Genomic DNA, 22,602 nt, shown 5'->3' with positions numbered 1-22,602 from the left:
ACAAATTAATTCTCATCAGTATCTGCGAAGACAGGGAGAAATAGAAGTATATGTAAATTCATCCCCACGTGCAAAAAAAAAAAAAAAAAAATACTGTTGTCAGCACGCCGGGCAAAAGATTTTGATTAAAATCCATATAATGTGCAGAAGACCTGTCTGTGAACATGAAGCCGAAAAACGAATGACATGAAAATTCATCTTCATACACAGTACGTTTAGTCTGTTAACGGAACGCCGAGCTAAAGATTAAAATGTGAATTCATTCGCATATGATATAGAACGTCCATCCGTGAACAGAACACCCAACAGAGTTAAATTTAAATTCCTCCGCATTTACAGTACATTCATCTGAAATACACTACCCGTCATACAAAAAATACGAAGATACATTTAGCTGTGTATCTTTGTGATGCGGCCAGTTATATTAAAACCAAGTATATTGCCAGAAAGGTAATCCATTCCCCTACCGTATGAAATAAAGAGTTTCATTTTTCATGAATAAGTGTTTATGCAGTGCTAGTAGACCGGAGACCCAGGACACCCCCCCCCCCCCCCCCCGAGAAAAAAAATCAAATTCGCAAAAGCAAACTTGTAGACACTCTTTTGCAATTGTATTTACAATACTCATGTCAAATTAAAAAGCAATACAACAAGCCATTACAAAACTACGTTTTTTTAAACCACATTAAGAATTACGCGAAAACAAGCCTTTTACGGCTTCTGACGAGGCTGACACCAGTCTTCTTCAAAATGGCAAAACAACACTGCTAGGCACAACAGCTAAACCAAATAAACTTATTATGTGTGGAAAATGAGTTGTTCTTCCATTCGAGATCAAAAACGAGATCACTCTTGCTCATTAAAATTTGTTGTGTATTTTAAGTAGTAGTAGTAGTACTACTACCGTGTATATTTATGTCTGCAAGTTTGCTTTTGCGATTTTTTTTCGGGGGGTGTCCTAGGTGTCCACTTCATAAACACTAATTCATGAAAAATGAAACTCTTTATTTCATACGGTAGGGGAATGAATGACCTTTCTAGCAATATGCTTGGTTTTAATATAACTAGCCGCATCACAAAGATATACAGCTAAATCTATCTGTGTACTTTTTTATGACGGGTAGTGCAGAACGCCGAACAAAAAGAGTAAAATGTGAATTCATTCGCATATATCTATATCTATATACGGCTTGTGTGTGTCTGTCTGTCTGTCTGTGTGTTCACGATTCACGGCCAAAGGTCTCGATGGATCTGCTTCAAATTTGGTGGGCATATTCAGGTAGACCCCGGACACAATCGTGGAAAATTTTGAACACGTGTGTGCTCTCAGCGCGCAGCGCTGAACCGATTTTGGTTTTTCTGTATATCCATTCCCAGTAACTCTTCCTTATCTTCTCCAGTGTTTTGCGCGTTTATCTCCCTTCCTTCGTACGGTGCGCCGGCAAAGCCGGCGTACACCCGGCAAAGCCGGGTCCCCGGCGAAGCCAGGTATTCGGCTCTACTTCTTCCCGGCGAAGCCGTATTCATCTAGTAGTACATCTATCCGAGAACAGAACACCGAACAGAGATACATTTAAATTCATCAGCATATTACAGTACATCTATCCGAGCACAGAACACCGAACAGTTTCTGTATATCCATTCCCAGTAACTCTTCCTTATCTTCTCCAGTGTTTTGCGCGTTTATCTCCCTTCCTTCGTACGGTGCGCCGGCGAAGCCGGCGTACACCCGGCAAAGCCCATGTCACGATCTGAGTTCCCCTCAAGCTGAGATCCCTTGGGCGGTTCCGATTGGCTATACGTCATATACACCTCATTTGCATAAACTTAGAAAGCTGAGTTTCCTCTGGCATCGAGTCTTTCCAATTCCAGACAGCATTGGCTTCGGACGTTCGATTTTACCTACAATTGACTCCAAATTTATGCAGTTCGCTGACCAGATGCATTCTCTAATACATTATCTGAAAACAGGAGGGTACAACGTCCTGAGATATAAGCCATAAGGGGAAGAGTGGACACACAGACGGACAAAGTGATTCCACTGAGTATACCCCCCTCCCTAAAGGGGGCGGGTGTATAAAAATGTTTTCATTTTGTTGTATTAAACATAAAAAAAACCTGAACCACAAAAAAAAAGGAAAATTTAATGTACGAAGTTTGCGGACACAGTGCCCTGCCTGGTTTCGAACTCATGACCCTCTGATTCATGGTCGAACGCTCTACTTTCTTTCACCATTCACTATCAGCGCAATTTAGGCGCAGCCATTGTGGATCCATGATCAACAAACCCTATCTCTGCTTTCCACTTGACGAGATGCGTCTAAGGGAGTTAACTTTTTACAAAGTGTTATTATTATCGACTTTGGTCAAAGTACACATTCAAAATAATTTTCGCAAAATTTGTCACTAAACAGACATATAAGGGGAACTGAGATTGGGGAGAACTCAGATTGTTAACAGCGATCTGAATTCGTTATGCAAATGAGGTGTATTTGACGCATGCGCATCGGAGCCGCCAAGGGATCTCAGCTTGAGGGGAACTCATATCGCGACACCGGGTCCCCGGCGAAGCCGGGTATTCGGCTCTACTTCTTATCGGCGAAGCGCGTATTCATCTAGTAGTACATCTATCCGAGAACAGAACACCGAAAAGAGATACATTTAAAATCATCAGCATATACAGTACATCTATCCGAGCACAGAACACCGAACAGAGTTAAATTTAAATTCATCAGCATACACAGGACATTCATCTGAAATAAAACGGAAAACCGAACAAAAGAGATAAATGCGAATTTCTCCGAATAGTATACTGACAGTACATTAATCTGTGAACAGAACGTAGAACAAACGAGTTACATGTAAATTCATCCTCATGTACATTTTTCTTTGAAGAGGACGACGAATAAAATGAATAAATGCAAATTCATCCCCACTTACATCCCGGCTTTGTGTGCATATAATCATATAGTATCATATATATATATGATATAGAACGGGGAATAAAAGGGCTTAACCGCACAACAACCTGATAGAGTCCAACACAAGTAAACCAACCTATAAACTACCGATAAAAGCTTTTATCAATGTGTATGCCACCAGTGTTATGGTTATGTGTGAAACTGCGTGTGAGAAAACATTCTTTTCTTGATTTCTGCCATCCAACACTGAGACGAATTTTTATCTTGCCAGGGGAGACAACATTTAAACACAAATTCGTGATCCTGAGCACTACAGCACGAGTCCCTGCCCTTGTTACTTTACCGGAAGGTTTTATATTTAAAGGTAATGTAACCACAATACTCAATTTGCGTGTTTTTTTAAAATAATGGACATCACTAACAAAAATATGTTATTATCATTTTAATTATAGATTACAACTGCTGTTTTTAAAAAAACATGTAAAACTTGTTTCTCTATCATTTACATTGTATTTACCATTTAAAAAAAGAAATACCCCTGAATTGGAGTCATTTTTATCCCTAAAACAGGGATCACTTCTAAACTAAAGATTACAAAGACTGTGGCAAAATCTGGAAGAAAATCCGCAGATTTAAATGTAGATACAGAACTAAAGAAAAGCCACTACTATCGGGTGATAAAATGACCACAACTGACTCTGAAAAGGCAAACCTATTAGCAGATACCTTTGCCAAAAATAGTCAATCAAAATCCCTAGATACTGAACGACTCAATTATAGGTTAGATCAGGAGAAGGGTTTCACATACCCCCCAGATGACAACCAGTTGCCTATAAACTGCATGTTTAAGGCAAAAGAAGTCCAAAACGCCATCTCTTCTGTGAAAGACCCAAAAAAATCCACAGGTTTAGACCCAATATCATATCACATGATAAAACATCTACCACCTAACTTTGTTAAGTTGCTCACTCAGTTTTTCAATCTATGCTGGTTAAAGGATACTATCCCCGCAGCGTGGTCAGACTCACAAGTAGTAGCAGTATTGAAGAGCGGAAAACCGGGCAATCTACCTGGCAGTTACCGCCCCATATCACTAACCCCCCACCTCAGCAAGATCTTTGAGCGTGTGGTGAACCAGAGGCTGGAGTTCCACCTCAATAAACACAATATCATTCCTACATGCCAGGCAGGTTTTAGGCAAGGTCGTTCGTGTGCGGACCACATTGTGCACGTCACTGAAAAAATCAAAAAGACCTTGGCACATAGTAATAATTCTCTTCTTGGAACCTTCTTTGATATTAAATCTGCGTACGACAGCGTCTGGCATGCTCGTCTACTCCTAAAACTCGGCAGAATCGGTGTCTCTGGCCACATGTACCAATTCATCAAAAACTTCATCAGCAATCGCAAGATGTCTGTCCGAGTGGGCTCTTCGGTGTCCGAAACCCATGCGCTGGACATGGGGGTTCCCCAGGGCAGTATCATCGCGCCAAACTTATTCAGCATCATGCTCTATGACATTACTTCTGTTAAGGTTGACGGTGCCAGTGTACTTCTGTATGCGGACGACCTCGCCTTAATAGACACTAATAGACCACGCCATAACAGAGTTACCAACACTGTTGACTTATCTTCTTACCAAACTAAAATCGACAACCTCTGTCAATATATGTACACCAACGGCTTCCAACTAGCCTCAAATAAAACAGTCTTTCTTGTTGTCTCCCGTAGACAACTGTACAGGAACTGCAGTATAAAGATAGGTTGTGATATTATCAAACCGAGCTCAGAAGTTAAGTTCCTCGGCGTTATCATCGATACCCGACTTAACTGGACCAGTCATATCGAACATCTGATCAATAAGGCCAACAAGGATCTTTATATCATACGCTACCTGGCGTCCCAATCCTGGGCCAGAGGACGTAAGTGTGTCACAGAGGTAGTGCGGGCATTAATTCGCTCCCGCCTCCTTTACGGGTGCGAAGCTTATTTCGCGACGCGCCCGGCGCTCATGAAAAAACTGGCTATTATAGAGTGCAGGGCGCTCAAAATAGCTCTGGGACTCTCCCAACAAGCGAGTAAGAGTCGAGTCTACAGCGAGTGTGGGTGGCTGCCCCTTGTGGATGAGATAAAACTCCGTTCAGCTCAGTATGCTGTCAGAGCCCACGCGGTAGAGAACTCTGCCTGCGAGGTCCTGACTGACTTTTTTTCCTCAGCACCAAAATTATGAGGCCAACACCAAACATAGCACTCAACTCTTGGCCAAAACGCTACCCTTATCCGACACAGTAAACCGCATTCTAGCCGATAGCGGGGTGAAGGTCAGTGAGCTGGCCAGGGTCCCCCCGCCCTCCTACCCGCCTTGGCTTGAGGAAACCCCTACTATCATATACGACAGTGAAGATAATACTACCAAAAAAGATAACCCCGTCTACCTGGCTACTGTTACAAAAGAAACCCTAAACTACAAATTCTCGGAGCATTTAAAAGTCTTTACTGACGGATCCAAATTTGCAGACGGCAGCGTTGGCTGCGCCTTTGTGATCCCAGATCTCAAAATCTCAAGGAAATATACTCTTAATAAAGACATCTCCATATTCTCAGCCGAGCTATTTGCCTTGCTCATGGCATGCACTTTTATAAATGACCTCCCAGTCACACCGCGTGCGGTAGTTTTCTGCTCTGACTCGCGCTCTTCATTACAAGCTCTGCATCGAAACACATCAAATCGGGCAGAGCTACAAAGAGAAATCCTCTTTATATGTCACCAGTTAATCTCATCCGGCACATCCGTATCATTTCTCTGGGTCCCCTCTCACGTAGGGGTCCGGGGAAATGAACTGGCGGATGTCGCTGCCAAAGAAGCGGCAGAATCTAGCCCAGCTAACACTAACATCGGCTACTCAGTAACCGAGTTCTACAGTAAAATCCGTAAACTCATTCGAAGTCAGTACGTAACATCTCTGTCCTATCAACCCATTGATATGAACGATCTACACCCCGATCTCCCAACAAACCTCCTCACTATCTTCAGACGCCTCCGTGCCGGCGGCTGCCGCTTCCATATCTTTAACAAGTCCTGCCATTGTGGAGAACCCTATTCATTTCAACACATTTTCGCTCCATGCGCTACAAATAGAATTACCTTTAAAACCTTATATGACCATATGCAGCTCCATGGTCTGAGTCCCCAGGATTATTTGCGCAGTAGCAGTTCTCTAGGCTGGTCACACAGCTTGCTGCTGTGCCGACTGGTCAGGGACTCGGACATGGGGCTGTGGGTATAACGCTAAGCCCAGAATATCACATCAGCGTGTTTCAGTTTGAGGTCGAGTGGCTCCCGCCATCCCTCCTGATTCTAGCGACTACCCTCTAGACAACATATCCTCACCCAAGGCCCACTAGTCGCCAAACTGTACATATTGTTTTTATTACCACGGCCTTCGTGGCTTACATTTTAATCCTTTTATTTGTAAAAAGTTTTGAGATTTATTGTTCGTGTTCCTCTTACTTGCTCATCTATTTGGTTTTATTGGTGATCCTGAAAGGTTCCACTTTTTAACTCGATTTGAATTAAAAAAAATCATTTTACAAACCCGTTATTCAAGATATAGAATACAGACTTATAATTCTTACCAAGAAACATCTTAACTACTTTTCATTTTAACAAATTCCACAGAGCATTATCAACTCAACCCCACCCCCTGCCCTCCTCTCCTTATTTTTTGTTTCTTTCTTTCCTCTTTTTGAAAGCGGACAAACACTCAAGTCCTTAATGGCTCAAAACCGTAGGACTTTTAATATCAATTTTAACGTTCTTACCAAGATCATAGGATCACTTCAAAAGTATGTTCTGCCGAGACGTCAGGTAAAACTGACAGGATCGTAACCCGCGAGGACGAGAAGCAGCCTCCCCTTCTGAGCGCGAAGCGGGCATGGCTGACTGCTGGCTCTAGCGGTTGGCTTGTGCCATTGATGAACGTTCCTCTCCTCCCTTATGTGGGGAGTTGGAGTATTCTGAGCGGTTACGGTTTAAACAACTGTTTTTCAAACAAAATGGCAATTTATTCTACCTTTACAGCTTTCTAAATGCTTACGGTTAAAATCTTTCTCTCAATCAAATGGCATTTGCAGCGTTACCACCTTCCCAACCCAAACTATACAACTACCTCGTTCGTTATCCTCAAAGTTTTACAACTTACTCGGGATACTGTACAGACACAAACTTGTTGGGAAACACTATTTATGTTCATGAAATATCTTTGATAAAGGGGAGCGTACAGACCTCCATGTTTGCACAAGAAATGCGAACTGTTTGTCAATAACGTTAATTGAGTTTGTGTGATTGTTCTAGAGGAAATCAGTTTTTACTCCATTTGCGATGTGGTGCCAAAAGACAAATTTCCATGTTTTATGTCAAATAAAAACGAACAAAGTTTTCTTATTTTATCTTATTTTCATTTCTGTTTCAACAATGTCAATATTGATAGTAAAGATAGCTTGAGGAAAAGGCAAACCCTTCCACCTGTACCAATTTCTGCAAATTGCCATTTCCTCAATCTTCATCCATACATTCATTGCACACAGAAGGCGGGGGGGGGGGGGGGGGGTGTAGGGAGGGAGAGTGGAGGGGAAGGTGGCGGAGGAAGGAATGATATTCAGAGCGGTTACAGTTCGAATGCTGAAATGCATTGTAAATTATCCTAATCTTAAAATGTATCCTAATTTATATTGATGCATTCAATAAATGCACACTATGCTGGTAAAACTCCCTGCCACCTTACTTATTTTGGTCATTCTTCCATGCCAATCGATTGAGAGGTGGGTAATCACCCCCCCCCTCCCCCCACCACCCATAACACCAGTTCTTTCCCTTTCGTACTGAGGAGGTGTATTCAAATAATCAGTTCGGTCAGCCACGTTAGCATTAGTTGTGTCTGATAAAATACCGGACATATTGAACATGTATTTGTTCTTCCTTTTTATGTCCGTTTGTAAGCCAAATTACACTTTCAAAATACAGTAGATACTTGTTATGTAGACTGTATTTTTCATAAACCAGTTTACTATTAATATGTCCTTACGTTGGGGGTTCTTTTATCCATGTCATGTCGTCGTGTTCTGTCACGTGCATGTCATGTCACACTCAGCACGAGTAATTCACTGCAGTTGCTGGCCCGTAGAGTGCGTTCTTTCACAAGCAAACATGCTGATTACATAGCGACTGCTTTAACGCACCTCGAGCTTACATAGCCAAGTCAGTGCTCAAATAGCGATTTTCTCCCGAATTCCTGAGGGTAAAGGGGGACAATCACATTTTTGTTGTATCTTAAACACACGACACAGCTCCCTCTGCTCTTGGCGTGGGTCCAGAAAGGGGGCTAGCTGCCCTTGGTGGCGTTCCCACTCGCCCTGCAGGAGTCCTCGTGTTTCTCGGGAGAGAAGTGAAAGTCGCTAGAGGGGTGAGCTTCAGCTCACTCTTTGTCTAGGGACGCTTTTGTTACCCTGCTTTTATCCTGCCTTTTTAACCCTGAGCTGTTTGGCTTGTTTTTTCTTGGTGACCGTACCGTACCTTGTAAGTGATGAGCCAAGTTGCTAAACACAAACTGCCAAACACCACCTTTGCTGATAGGCGGGAAACGTTCATCTGGGTAGATAACTACCTTCCAACGGACACCACTGCTCTGAGGGAGCAAGATTGGTCCCTTAATATGGACCAAACAGCAAGCGGTTCTGACCGCGCCCCAGATATTCCCATGGAATCACTGAATGAGACTGACCGGGCCAGCCGGACTGGTCAGTCCCCAAAATCCAAACAGCTTAATAAAGCAATCACCAATGAGAAAACCAGCATATCTTCTCCTTTCAAGAGAAAGAGATTGCGGGAGGACGACCCTGAGGGGGGGCAGAGCTCTCCGGAATCTCTTCTCTTCCGGGATAGCCCCCCACGCTCTCAGATTACTGATCATTTTGAGGAAGACTTCACCGAAGTCAATCGTAAGAAGCCCAAAAAGAAAAAGAAGCAAAAGGTCCTCTGCGAGGGTCCCCCTCTTCAGGGAAACACAGGTATTTCCCATGCAACATCTGCCCGGGGGGTCGACACCTCCCAACCCCTAACTGAATCACAAGAAAACCAGACAACTCAACAGCCACTACCACCTGCCAATACACACACACACACAAAACAAAGACCCCGAAGAAAACTTCTTTACCAACCCAAGCAACCTCCTCCCTCCTTCTTAGAGTTCCCCGTGGTGGTGCAGGACCTGAAGGAGGGCCCTGCAACATTGCAGGGACTCGGCCTCAGGAGGAAAAAAACTTTTGACCTTGCCATCGGCGAGGTCAAAGAAATACGCATGCTGGCAGCTGGGAGCGTCCTGGTAGGGTGCTCCTCAGCATCACAACAAAACAAGCTATTGAGGCTGGACTCGATCGGCGGCATCAAAGTGAAATGCCACCGTCCGGAGGTAACAACCGAAGGTGTCATTAAACGCATACCCACAATACATTCAGGAACAGACCTGTCTGAGATGGCAGTGGGCGTGCGCGTCCGGATGGAGGATGGGAGTCTTGTAGAAAAGGGCCCCTCCTCGGTTCGATCTTTTCGCCGTCTTCTCCTTAGGGATGGGAAACCGTCTCAGGCGGTCCGTGTCACGTTTACAACGGCAATTCTTCCAGACAGCGTCGTTCTGGAGAGTGAGGTGTACGGCGTCGAACCCTACACTCCTCCAGTGCGGCGCTGTACGAAGTGCCAGAGACTATCGCACCTAAAACAACAATGCAAATCAAAAGTGCAGATCTGCCCCCGATGTGGCTCCAAGGGCCACGACGGAGCGACGTGCACCAAGGCCAAACATTGCGTAAACTGCAAGGGCGAGCATTCCGCCGCTTATCTTGGATGCCCGGAAATGAGACTGAGGCTGCAGGCCAATAAGATCAGGTCGGCAGCATACATACCATATTCTGAGGCCCTGGATCGGGCGCGGCGCGAGCTCGCCAAACAACAAAATAAAACAGCGACTGCCCCAGCGGAAATGAGGGACTCCTTCTGGCGTCCCCCTCCGCAACCGATCCGGCGGACCTCAACCCCCCGGTCCGGGTACTCTTTGGCTGTCCAGAGACCCCCCCTGGGTGGGCAAGTAAATAAAATACAAGAAATCAAAAACAAAATGACCGAACATGACAATACACTCCTTCCAGTTCATGCGGACAGTTCTGCTGCAACCGCGAAGCACCAAACAACTTCGCAAAATCCAAATCCTGGCCCCCAGGCGCCCTGTAAGTCTCAGACGGCTCGGGCAGAGGCGCCGCTTCATGGGACCCCCGGGTTAAAGGCCTCCCTCCTACGCAAAGCCCAGAACAGGAAGGAGGACTCGAAAGAAGAGCAGCTCTTCGAGAGGTTGATGGGGAGAATGGAGGAGGGATTGGCCCAGAGATTCAGAGAATACAAACTTAAAACTGAACAGGAAATAAAGCAGCAGATGAGGGAGGAGCAGGAGAAGGCAGAGCTTGAGCTAGCCGACGCTGCACTAGATAAGCTAAAAACAGGAGAGCAATATGCAAATTTAAATGAACAACAAAGAGGCCTTCAAGGTTTCATCGAGCAGTGCCTCGGCTTCATGGTTAAGGCCAGACAGATGCAGAGTCCTCTCGACCTGATCGACTCCCTCTCAGCTACATACACACAACTCTCCAACACCAAGGTTGAACGCTTCATTCCGGGCGGCGCCACTCTGGCGCTGGGCGCTCTTGCTGGTGCCAAGCAGTTGTCCGTGACGGATATGAAAGCTGTTAAAACCACTTTTTAACCTATTTTAAATCTGCCCTTTAACTTACCTTCTTTGTGCGTGTTAAAATGGCTGAACAAGGTGAAAGCGGTCACGGATTTATCATATTACAGTGGAACTGTCGCTCTATCAACTCTAACTTCTCTCAGCTATATAATTATATATCAAATCACTCTGCTGACATCTTAGTTATCCAGTCAGTCAAGAGAAAACGCTCCCTACTGCCTTCTATAGATGGTTTTGACTTCCCTCCCATAGTAGAGCAAAAGGGCTCAGGGCAACTCATTCAAACAGCTATTTATCTAAAGTCTTCCTTAAATTACAAACCCTTTGCACCTCTCATCCCTAGTTCAGAAAATCTCAGTACATGTGCTGTTGAAATCGAAATAAAAGGATCCAAAAACCTCAACATAGTTAACATATATTACCCCCACGGGTGTAATAAAAAAGGAACTACCGACTGGCTAAAATCCCTGGATCATGGCAGGGCACACTGGTGCGTGATGGGTGATTTTAATAATCACCACCCTCTGTGGGACTCTGCTAACCCTAGATACAAACATGCCAATAGCAACCTTGCTGACGTCATTTTGGAAACTGACTTTTGTATACTAAACGATGGCTCGGCAACCAGACTTCCAGACAGAGCTGACCATTCCCCGTCAGCAATCGATCTCTCCCTTTGCTCAAATGCCATAGTCACTGACATCGACTGGAACGTTTTCCCGGACGCCCTCGGCTCCGATCACTTACCCATTGTTCTTACCTTCCGCCACTTCGCCCCTAATCGCAATAACTCGGAGGTCAGAAAAAAGTACAATTACAAACAGGCAAATTGGGACAGCTTCCGTGCGGAGCTCGAGGGTGTCAGGGAGGAAACTCTCCTTACGGATGACATCGAAGCCTCTTACAATAACATACGTCAATGTATACTCACTGCTGCCAATAATCACATTCCGCTTAAATCAGTAAATCCTAACTGTAAGGCCAAAAGGAATGAGTGGTGGAATGCAGACTGTGATGAAGCCTTGGCAAACAAGCGATATCACATTAGGACATATCTCAGGCACTGCTCAGACGCTAACTTCACGAATATGAAGTCAGCTGAAATACAATTTAACCAGATCACCGCTGAGGCTAAACTTCAAAACTGGGAAAACTTTGTCCACAAAGAAACTAAAGATTACAAAGACTGTGGCAAAATCTGGAAGAAAATCCGCAGATTTAAATGTAGATACAGAACTAAAGAAAAGCCACTACTATCGGGTGATAAAATGACCACAACTGACTCTGAAAAGGCAAACCTATTAGCAGATACCTTTGCCAAAAATAGTCAATCAAAATCCCTAGATACTGAACGACTCAATTATAGGTTAGATCAGGAGAAGGGTTTCACATACCCCCCAGATGACAACCAGTTGCCTATAAACTGCATGTTTAAGGCAAAAGAAGTCCAAAACGCCATCTCTTCTGTGAAAGACCCAAAAAAATCCACAGGTTTAGACCCAATATCATATCACATGATAAAACATCTACCACCTAACTTTGTTAAGTTGCTCACTCAGTTTTTCAACCTATGCTGGTTAAAGGATACTATCCCCGCAGCGTGGTCAGACTCACAAGTAGTAGCAGTATTGAAGAGCGGAAAACCGGGCAATCTACCTGGCAGTTACCGCCCCATATCACTAACCCCCCACCTCAGCAAGATCTTTGAGCGTGTGGTGAACCAGAGGCTGGAGTTCCACCTCAATAAACACAATATCATTCCTACATGCCAGGCAGGTTTTAGGCAAGGTCGTTCGTGTGCGGACCACATTGTGCACGTCACTGAAAAAATCAAAAAGACCTTGGCACATAGTAATAATTCTCTTCTTGGAACCTTCTTTGATATTAAATCTGCGTACGACAGCGTCTGGCATGCTCGTCTACTCCTAAAACTCGGCAGAATCGGTGTCTCTGGCCACATGTACCAATTCATCAAAAACTTCATCAGCAATCGCAAGATGTCTGTCCGGGTGGGCTCTTCGGTGTCCGAAACCCATGCGCTGGACATGGGGGTTCCCCAGGGCAGTATCATCGCGCCAAACTTATTCAGCATCATGCTCTATGACATTACTTCTGTTAAGGTTGACGGTGCCAGTGTACTTCTGTATGCGGACGACCTCGCCTTAATAGACACTAATAGACCACGCCATAACAGAGTTACCAACACTGTTGACTTATCTTCTTACCAAACTAAAATCGACAACCTCTGTCAATATATGTACACCAACGGCTTCCAACTAGCCTCAAATAAAACAGTCTTTCTTGTTGTCTCCCGTAGACAACTGTACAGGAACTGCAGTATAAAGATAGGTTGTGATATTATCAAACCGAGCTCAGAAGTTAAGTTCCTCGGCGTTATCATCGATACCCGACTTAACTGGACCAGTCATATCGAACATCTGATCAATAAGGCCAACAAGGATCTTTATATCATACGCTACCTGGCGTCCCAATCCTGGGCCAGAGGGCGTAAGTGTGTCACAGAGGTAGTGCGGGCATTAATTCGCTCCCGCCTCCTTTACGGGTGCGAAGCTTATTTCGCGACGCGCCCGGCGCTCATGAAAAAACTGGCTATTATAGAGTGCAGGGCGCTCAAAATAGCTCTGGGACTCTCCCAACAAGCGAGTAAGAGTCGAGTCTACAGCGAGTGTGGGTGGCTGCCCCTTGTGGATGAGATAAAACTCCGTTCAGCTCAGTATGCTGTCAGAGCCCACGCGGTAGAGAACTCTGCCTGCGAGGTCCTGACTGACTTTTTTCCTCAGCACCAAAATTATGAGGCCAACACCAAACATAGCACTCAACTCTTGGCCAAAACGCTACCCTTATCCGACACAGTAAACCGCATTCTAGCCGATAGCGGGGTGAAGGTCAGTGAGCTGGCCAGGGTCCCCCCGCCCTCCTACCCGCCTTGGCTTGAGGAAACCCCTACTATCATATACGACAGTGAAGATAATACTACCAAAAAAGATAACCCCGTCTACCTAGCTACTGTTACAAAAGAAACCCTAAACTACAAATTCTCGGAGCATTTAAAAGTCTTTACTGACGGATCCAAATTTGCAGACGGCAGCGTTGGCTGCGCCTTTGTGATCCCAGATCTCAAAATCTCAAGGAAATATACTCTTAATAAAGACATCTCCATATTCTCAGCCGAGCTATTTGCCTTGCTCATGGCATGCACTTTTATAAATGACCTCCCTGTCACACCGCGTGCGGTAGTTTTCTGCTCTGACTCGCGCTCTTCATTACAAGCTCTGCATCGAAACACATCAAATCGGGCAGAGCTACAAAGAGAAATCCTCTTTATATGTCACCAGTTAATCTCATCCGGCACATCCGTATCATTTCTCTGGGTCCCCTCTCACGTAGGGGTCCGGGGAAATGAACTGGCGGATGTCGCTGCCAAAGAAGCGGCAGAATCTAGCCCAGCTAACACTAACATCGGCTACTCAGTAACCGAGTTCTACAGTAAAATCCGTAAACTCATTCGAAGTCAGTACGTAACATCTCTGTCCTATCAACCCATTGATATGAACGATCTACACCCCGATCTCCCAACAAACCTCCTCACTATCTTCAGACGCCTCCGTGCCGGCGGCTGCCGCTTCCATATCTTTAACAAGTCCTGCCATTGTGGAGAACCCTATTCATTTCAACACATTTTCGCTCCATGCGCTACAAATAGAATTACCTTTAAAACCTTATATGACCATATGCAGCTCCATGGTCTGAGTCCCCAGGATTATCTGCGCAGTAGCAGTTCTCTAGGCTGGTCACACAGCTTGCTGCTGTGCCGACTGGTCAGGGACTCGGACATGGGGCTGTGGGTATAACTAAGCCCAGATTATCACATCAGCGTGTTTCAGTTTGAGGTCGAGTGGCTCCCGCCATCCCTCCTGATTCCAGCGACTACCTTCTAGACAACATATCCTCACCCAAGGCCCACTAGTCGCCAAACTGTACATATTGTTTTTATTACCACGGCCTTCGTGGCTTACATCTTAATCCTTTTATTTGTAAAAAGTTTTGAGATTTATTGTTCGTGTTCCTCTTACTTGCTCATCTATTTGGTTTTATTGGTGATCCTGAAAGGTTCCACTTTTTTAACTCGATTTGAAATTAAAAAAAATAATATTACAAGCCCGTTATTCAAGATATAGAATACAGACTTATAATTCTTACCAAGAAACATCTTAACTACTTTTCATTTTAACAAATTCCACAGAGCATTATCAACTCAACCCCACCCCCTGCCCTCCTCTCCTTATTTTTTGTTTCTTTCTTTCCTCTTTTTGAAAGCGGACAAACACTCAAGTCCTTAATGGCTCAAAACCGTAGGACTTTTAATATTAATTTTAACGGTAATATCATACTTTTAGGGATCACTTCAAAAGTATGTTCTGCCGAGACGTCATTTAAAACTGACAGGACCGTAACCCGCGAGGACGAGAAGCAGCCTCCCCTTCTGAGCGCGAAGCGGGCATGGCTGACTGCTGGCTCTAGCGGTTGGCTTGTGCCATTGATGAACGTTCCTCTCCTCCCTTCTGTGGGGAGTTGGAGGAAGGGGTGGTATTCTGAGCGGTTACGGTTCAAACAACTGTTTTTCAAACAAAATGGCAATTTATTCAACCTTTACAGCATTCTAAATGCTTACGGTTAAAATCTTTCTCTCAATCAAATGGCATTTGCAGCGTTACCACCTTCCCAACCCAAACTATACAACTACCTCGTTCGTTATCCTCAAAGTTTTACAACTTACTCGAGATACTGTACAGACACAAACTTGCGAAACACTATTTATGTTCATGAAATAGCTTTGATAAGGGGGGAGCATACATGTTTGCACAAGAAATACGAACTGTTTGGAGAGTGGAGGGGAAGGTGGCGGAGGAAGGAATGATATTCTGAGCGGTTACGGTTCGAATGCTGAAATACATTGTAAATTTCCCTAATCTTAAAATGTATCCTAATTTACATTGATGCATTCAATAAATGCGCACTATGCTGGTAAAACTCCCTGCCACCTTACTTATTTTGGTCATTCTTCCGTGCCAATCGATTGAGAGGTGGGTAATCAACCCCCCCTCCCCCATCCACCCATAACACCAGTTCTTTCCCTTTCGTACTGAGGAGGTGTATTCAAATAATAAGTTCGGTCAGCCACGTTAGCATTAGTTGTGTCTGATAAAATACCGGACATATTGAACATGTATTTGTTCTTCCTTTTTATGTCCGTTTGTAAGCCAAATTACACTTTCAAAATACAATAGATACTTGTTATGTAGACTGTATTTTTCATAAACCAGTTTACTATTAATATGTCCTTACGTTGGGGGTTCTTTTATCCATTAAATAGGTAAGATCATACTTTTAGGGATCACTTCAAAAGTATGTTCTGCCGAGACGTCAGGTAAAACTGACAGGACCGTAACCCGCGAGGACGAGAAGCAGCCTCCCCTTCTGAGCGCGAAGCGGGCATGGCTGACTGCTGGCTCTAGCGGTTGGCTTGTGCCATTGATGAACGTTCCTCTCCTCCCTTCTGTGGGGAGTTGGAGGAAGGGGTGGCATTCTGAGCGGTTACGGTTCAAACAACCAACTGTTTTTCAAACAAAATGGCAATATATTCTACCTCCCCAGCATTTTAAACGCTCACGGTTAAAATCTTTTTCTCTCAATCAAATGGCATTTGCAGCGTTACCACCTTCCCAACCCAAACTATACAACTACCTCGTTCGTTATCCTCAAAGTTTTACAACTTACTCGGGATACTGTACAGACACAAACTTGTTGGGAAACACTATTTATGTTCATGAAATATCTTTGATAAAGGGGAGCGTACAGACCTCCATGTTTGCACAAGAAATGCGAACTGTTTGTCAATAACGTTAATTGAGTTTGTGTGATTGTTCTAGAGGAAATCAGTTTTTACTCCATTTGCGATGTGGTGCCAAAAGACAAATTTCCATGTTTTATGTCAAATAAAAACGAACAAAGTTTTCTTATTTTATCTTATTTTCATTTCTGTTTCAACAATGTCAATATTAATAGTAAAGATAGCTTGAGGAAAAGGCAAACCCTTCCACCTGTACCAATTTCTGCAAATTGCCATTTCCTCAATCTTCATCCATACATTCATTGCACACAGAAGGGGGGGGGGGGGGGCAGGGAGGGTAGGGAGGGAGAGTGGAGGGGAAGGTGGCGGAGGAAGGAATGATATTCTGAGCGGTTACAGTTCGAATGCTGAAATACATTGTAAATTATCCCAATCTTAAAATGTATCCTAATTTACATTGATGCATTTGATCAATGCACATTATGCTGGTAAAACTCCCTGCCACCTTACTTATTTTGGTCATTCTTCCGTGCCAATCGATTGAGAGCCCGTTATTCAAGATATAGAATACAGACTTATAATTCTTACCAAGAAACATCTTACCTACTTTTCATTTTAACAAATTCCACAGAGCATTATCAACTCAACCCCACCCCCTGCCCTCCTCTCCTTATTTTGTGTTTCTTTCTTTCCTCTTTTTGAAAGCGGACAAACACTCAAGTCCTTAATGGCTCAAAACCGTAGGACTTTTAATATTAATTTTAACGGTAAGATCATACTTTTAGGGATCACTTCAAAAGTATGTTCTGCCGAGACGTCATTTAAAACTGACAGGACCGTAACCCGCGAGGACGAGAAGCAGCCTCCCCTTCTGAGCGCGAAGCGGGCATGGCTGACTGCTGGCTCTAGCGGTTGGCTTGTGCCATTGATGAACGTTCCTCTCCTCCCTTCTGTGGGGAGTTGGAGGAAGGGGTGGTATTCTGAGCGGTTACGGTTCAAACAACTGTTTTTCAAACAAAATGACAATTTATTCAACCTTTACAGCATTCTAAATGCTTAGGGCCTACGGTTAAAATCTTTCTCTCAATCAAATGGCATTTGCAGCGTTACCACCTTCCCAACCCAAACTATACAACTACCTCGTTCGTTATCCTCAAAGTTTTACAACTTACTCGAGATACTGTACAGACACAAACTTGGGAAACACTATTTATGTTCATGAAATAGCTTTGATAAGGGGGGAGCATACATGTTTGCACAAGAAATACGAACTGTTTGGAGAGTGGAGGGGAAGGTGGCGGAGGAAGGAATGATATTCTGAGCGGTTACGGTTCGAATGCTGAAATACATTGTAAATTTCCCTAATCTTAAAATGTATCCTAATTTACATTGATGCATTCAATAAATGCGCACTATGCTGGTAAAACTCCCTGCCACCTTACTTATTTTGGTCATTCTTCCGTGCCAATCGATTGAGAGGTGGGTAATCAACCCCTCCCTCCCCCATCCACCCATAACACCAGTTCTTTCCCTTTCGTACTGAGGAGGTGTATTCAAATAATAAGTTCGGTCAGCCACGTTAGCATTAGTTGTGTCTGATAAAATACCGGACATATTGAACATGTATTTGTTCTTCCTTTTTATGTCCGTTTGTAAGCCAAATTACACTTTCAAAATACAATAGATACTTGTTATGTAGACTGTATTTTTCATAAACCAGTTTACTATTAATATGTCCTTACGTTGGGGGTTCTTTTATCCATTAAATAGGTAAGATCATACTTTTAGGGATCACTTCAAAAGTATGTTCTGCCGAGACGTCAGGTAAAACTGACAGGACCGTAACCCGCGAGGACGAGAAGCAGCCTCCCCTTCTGAGCGCGAAGCGGGCATGGCTGACTGCTGGCTCTAGCGGTTGGCTTGTGCCATTGATGAACGTTCCTCTCCTCCCTTCTGTGGGGAGTTGGAGGAAGGGGTGGCATTCTGAGCGGTTACGGTTCAAACAACCAACTGTTTTTCAAACAAAATGGCAATATATTCTACCTCCCCAGCATTTTAAACGCTCACGGTTAAAATCTTTTTCTCTCAATCAAATGGCATTTGCAGCGTTACCACCTTCCCAACCCAAACTATACAACTACCTCGTTCGTTATCCTCAAAGTTTTACAACTTACTCGGGATACTGTACAGACACAAACTAGTTGGGAAACACTATTTATGTTCATGCAATATCTTTGATAAGGGGGAGCGTACAGACCTCCATGTTTGCACAAGAAATGCGAACTGTTTGTCAATAACGTTAATTGAGTTTGTGTGATTGTTCTAGAGGAAATCAGTTTTTACTCCATTTGCGATGTGGTGTCAAAAGACAAATTTCCATGTTTTATGTCAAATAAAAACGAACAAAGCTTTCTTATTTTATCTTATTTTCATTTCTGTTTCAACAATGTCAATATTGATAGTAAAGATAGCTTGAGGAAAAGGCAAACCCTTCCACCTGTACCAATTTCTGCAAATTGCCATTTCCTCAATCTTCATCCATACATTCATTGCACACAGAAGGGGGGGGGGGGGGGGCAGGGAGGGTAGGGAGGGAGAGTGGAGGGGAAGGTGGCGGAGGAAGGAATGATATTCTGAGCGGTTACAGTTCGAATGCTGAAATACATTGTAAATTATCCTAATCTTAAAATGTATCCTAATTTACATTGATGCATTTAATCAATGCACATTATGCTGGTAAAACTCCCTGCCACCTTACTTATTTTGGTCATTCTTCCGTGCCAATCGATTGAGAGGTGGGTAATCAACCCCCCTCCCCCATCCACCCATAACACCAGTTCTTTCCCTTTCGTACTGAGGAGGTGTATTCAAATAATAAGTTCGGTCAGCCACGTTAGCATTAGTTGTGTCTGAAAAAATACCGGACATATTGAACATGTATTTGTTCCTCCCTTTTATGTCCGTTTGCAAGCCAAATTACACTTTCAAAATATAATAGATACTTGTTATGTAGACTGTATTTTTCATAAACCAGTTTACTATTAATATGTCCTTACGTTGGGGGTTCTTTTATCCATTAAATAGGTAAGATCATACTTTTAGGGATCACTTCAAAAGTATGTTCTCTAGGCTGGTCACACAGCTTGCTGCTGTGCCGACTGGTCAGGGACTCGGACATGGGGCTGTGGGTATAACTAAGCCCAGATTATCACATCAGCGTGTTTCAGTTTGAGGTCGAGTGGCTCCCGCCATCCCTCCTGATTCTAGCGACTACCCTCTAGACAACATATCCTCACCCAAGGCCCACTAGTCGCCGAACTGTACATATTGTTTTTATTACCACGGCCTTCGTGGCTTACATCTTAATCCTTTTATTTGTAAAAAGTTTTGAGATTTATTGTTCGTGTTCCTCTTACTTGCTCATCTATTTGGTTTTATTGGTGATCCTGAAAGGTTCCGCTTTTTAACTCGATTTGAATTAAAAAAAAAATCATTTTACAAACCCGTTATTCAAGATATATAGAATACAGACTTATAATTCTTACCAAGAAACATCTTAACTACTTTTCATTTTAACAAATTCCACAGAGCATTATCAACTCAACCCCACCCCCTGCCCTCCTCTCCTTATTTTTTGTTTCTTTCTTTCCTCTTTTTGAAAGCGGACAAACACTCAAGTCCTTAATGGCTCAAAACCGTAGGACTTTTAATATTAATTTTAACGGGTATGGTTTACTTTGAGCAGGTCGGTTTCAGTTTTAATAAACAATTCTAGAGAATTGTGTATCTTATATTTGAGTCTTTCGTGTTTTAGACATTGATGCATTTAATAGTTTTAACGAGTTGCCTTTTGTTTTATCATTCTGGTGTTTATCTAGATGTGCTGTGTATCTTATAAGAAGTTCTTAAAAGTTCGAAGTTATTTTAGCATATAGGTTTTTTTTATGGTCTTAACAGTTAATATTACGTTATCATTAAGATTCATGCTTTGTTAGCACTAAGCAGTTGTTTTAATCAGTCTGGTTTTCTCTTGTTTTCATCTTATGAACATTCTAAATGTTAGACTAACTTATTGTCTTGTACAGAATAACAACTGTGTGAATGGTGCTATACTGAATGAAAGAGTGTGACATGAAGTTCTTGTACATCATTGTAAAGAGTGTGAATGACGTTTTAGTTTAGATGTCAAGGCAGGTTTCACAATCTTCAATCACAGACTTCCTTTTTTTTCAACAAAATCAATCTTGACAGAGATCTTTGAAATAGTGTTTTTATTAAAGCCTGACATCCTCCTGGATGGAATCAAGACAAAAACTTGTATGGAGACGCATTCTTGTCGACATAATGTGATAGCTTGTTACAGTACTCTATCAAACAAAGGGATAGACGTAAACAGAATTGGGTAACGATTTATTCAAAGAATATTGTCCAGAGGCTTTAATAAATTAAGCAATAACAATGCAAGCAAAATATCATTTCCGAGCTCAGTGAAAAAAGCAGCAAATAAGGACTAATTATGGGAATTCCGTTCTTCTGAACTGCTATTTCGCTGTGATGCACGTCATGAGCATACCTTCAAAAGTAACAATGGTTATTGCACTCCATTTCTCACTGTAAAAAAAAAGTAGAATCATTGACCAATAGAAAAAAACGAGTTTGGAATTTTTTTTGCATATTCTTGGGGAATAAATACCTGAAAATGTAACCCTACCCTCTAAATGGTGACATCATGACAGCGAAAAAAAATATACACAAGTCATGTGAAGTGATAATAAAACATTAAGTTGGTTTGAAACTAAAAGATCAACATTGGAATCAGGGATGAGTCATTAACAATGCATTTTGAGATTTGGCTAGCCGAAACCAGAAGACCGAGACGGGTTGCCTCCGCGAAGCATATGAACAAAACGGGCGATTTTTCTCATTTGAGCAGATTTTCACACTAAGCATGACATATATATCTGTTTATACATTGGGATCCAGGAAATCCAAAGGATACAATGCAATAACTTTTGAATCTGTAATCAAAAGTGTTATTGTTATTTGCAATTTTTAGAATGTTATGTACCAAATTTTATAATACATTTCATAACTTGACGAAATTTAAAACAAGTCGCGTAAAGCGATATAAAAACATGTAGTCAATCTATAGGCATCAAATTGAAGGATAAACTAAAAAAAAAAACAGTCCGATCGGCGAGACTAAATTCAGATAGTCTCGGCTAACCATACCCGAAAACCGTCACGGATCACACTCATCTCCGCGAAGCATACTCAACCTGTTTTCTTTAATTCTGAACGCGTTTTTAAAGTAAACATAACATATGTATATATATATTTTAAATCAGGAGAAGATAAGAAGTACAATGCAGTAGTGTTTGAATCTGTAATGAAATATTCGTTTTTGATGACAATTTTAATGAGCGAACTAATTCACTTATTTTCAAGCTACCTGGCTCAAATGCAATATCAAAGTCCCGACTTAATCAAAAATTACTTAACAGGTCCGCCTCAACTATCACAAAAACGGAAATGACGTCATCAAAGACTGTGGCAGAGTACCTTAACGCAGTCCTAGTATATCCACTACTGACTGAACTGTGGCATAGTACCTGGACGCAGTCCCAGTATATCCACTACAGACTGAACTGTGGCATAGTACATGGACGCTGTCCCAGTATATCCACTACAGACTGAACTGTGGCATAGTACATGGACGCTGTCCCAGTATATCCACTACAGACTGAACCTTACTGTCTTGCATTTTCTACAACAACTACTCTGCACACATAAAAAAAAAACAACCCCTCTCGCACGCACACATGCAAGTACGCACGCATCAACACTCACGCATCAACACTCACACACACACACACACACACACACACACACACACACACTCACACACACACACACACATACGCTAACACAAACGAACACGTGCGCACAACGCTCGCGCGCACGCTTACACACACACACACACACGCACGCACGCACGCACGCACGCACGCACGCA

At 43.0% G+C, this 22,602-nt stretch overlaps 1 protein-coding gene, 4 non-coding genes and 1 pseudogene across 5 annotated transcripts in view; 5 read left to right on the top strand and 1 right to left on the bottom strand.

Annotated features, from left to right (window-relative positions):
• LOC138962794 (uncharacterized) overlaps positions 1-22,602 on the bottom strand; it is a 41,845-nt gene that overhangs the window by 2,480 nt on the left and 16,763 nt on the right. The window lies entirely within an intron of this gene.
• LOC138963376 (small nucleolar RNA U3) lies at positions 6,745-6,947 on the top strand (annotated as a pseudogene).
• LOC138963372 (small nucleolar RNA U3) lies at positions 15,117-15,336 on the top strand. The gene has a single exon (XR_011454833.1). It is a non-coding gene; the product is annotated as a small nucleolar RNA U3 (small nucleolar RNA).
• LOC138963364 (small nucleolar RNA U3) lies at positions 16,112-16,331 on the top strand. The gene has a single exon (XR_011454825.1). It is a non-coding gene; the product is annotated as a small nucleolar RNA U3 (small nucleolar RNA).
• Positions 17,356-17,575, top strand: LOC138963370 (small nucleolar RNA U3). Its single transcript, XR_011454831.1, has one exon. It is a non-coding gene; the product is annotated as a small nucleolar RNA U3 (small nucleolar RNA).
• Positions 18,359-18,578, top strand: LOC138963363 (small nucleolar RNA U3). The gene has a single exon (XR_011454824.1). It is a non-coding gene; the product is annotated as a small nucleolar RNA U3 (small nucleolar RNA).

This window comes from Littorina saxatilis, linkage group LG3 (assembly GCF_037325665.1).
Source record: "Littorina saxatilis isolate snail1 linkage group LG3, US_GU_Lsax_2.0, whole genome shotgun sequence".
In the NCBI taxonomy this organism is placed as follows: domain Eukaryota; kingdom Metazoa; phylum Mollusca; class Gastropoda; order Littorinimorpha; family Littorinidae; genus Littorina; species Littorina saxatilis.
Note: the sequence above shows the minus strand (reverse complement) of the source record. Positions and strands in the feature narration are given on the sequence as shown.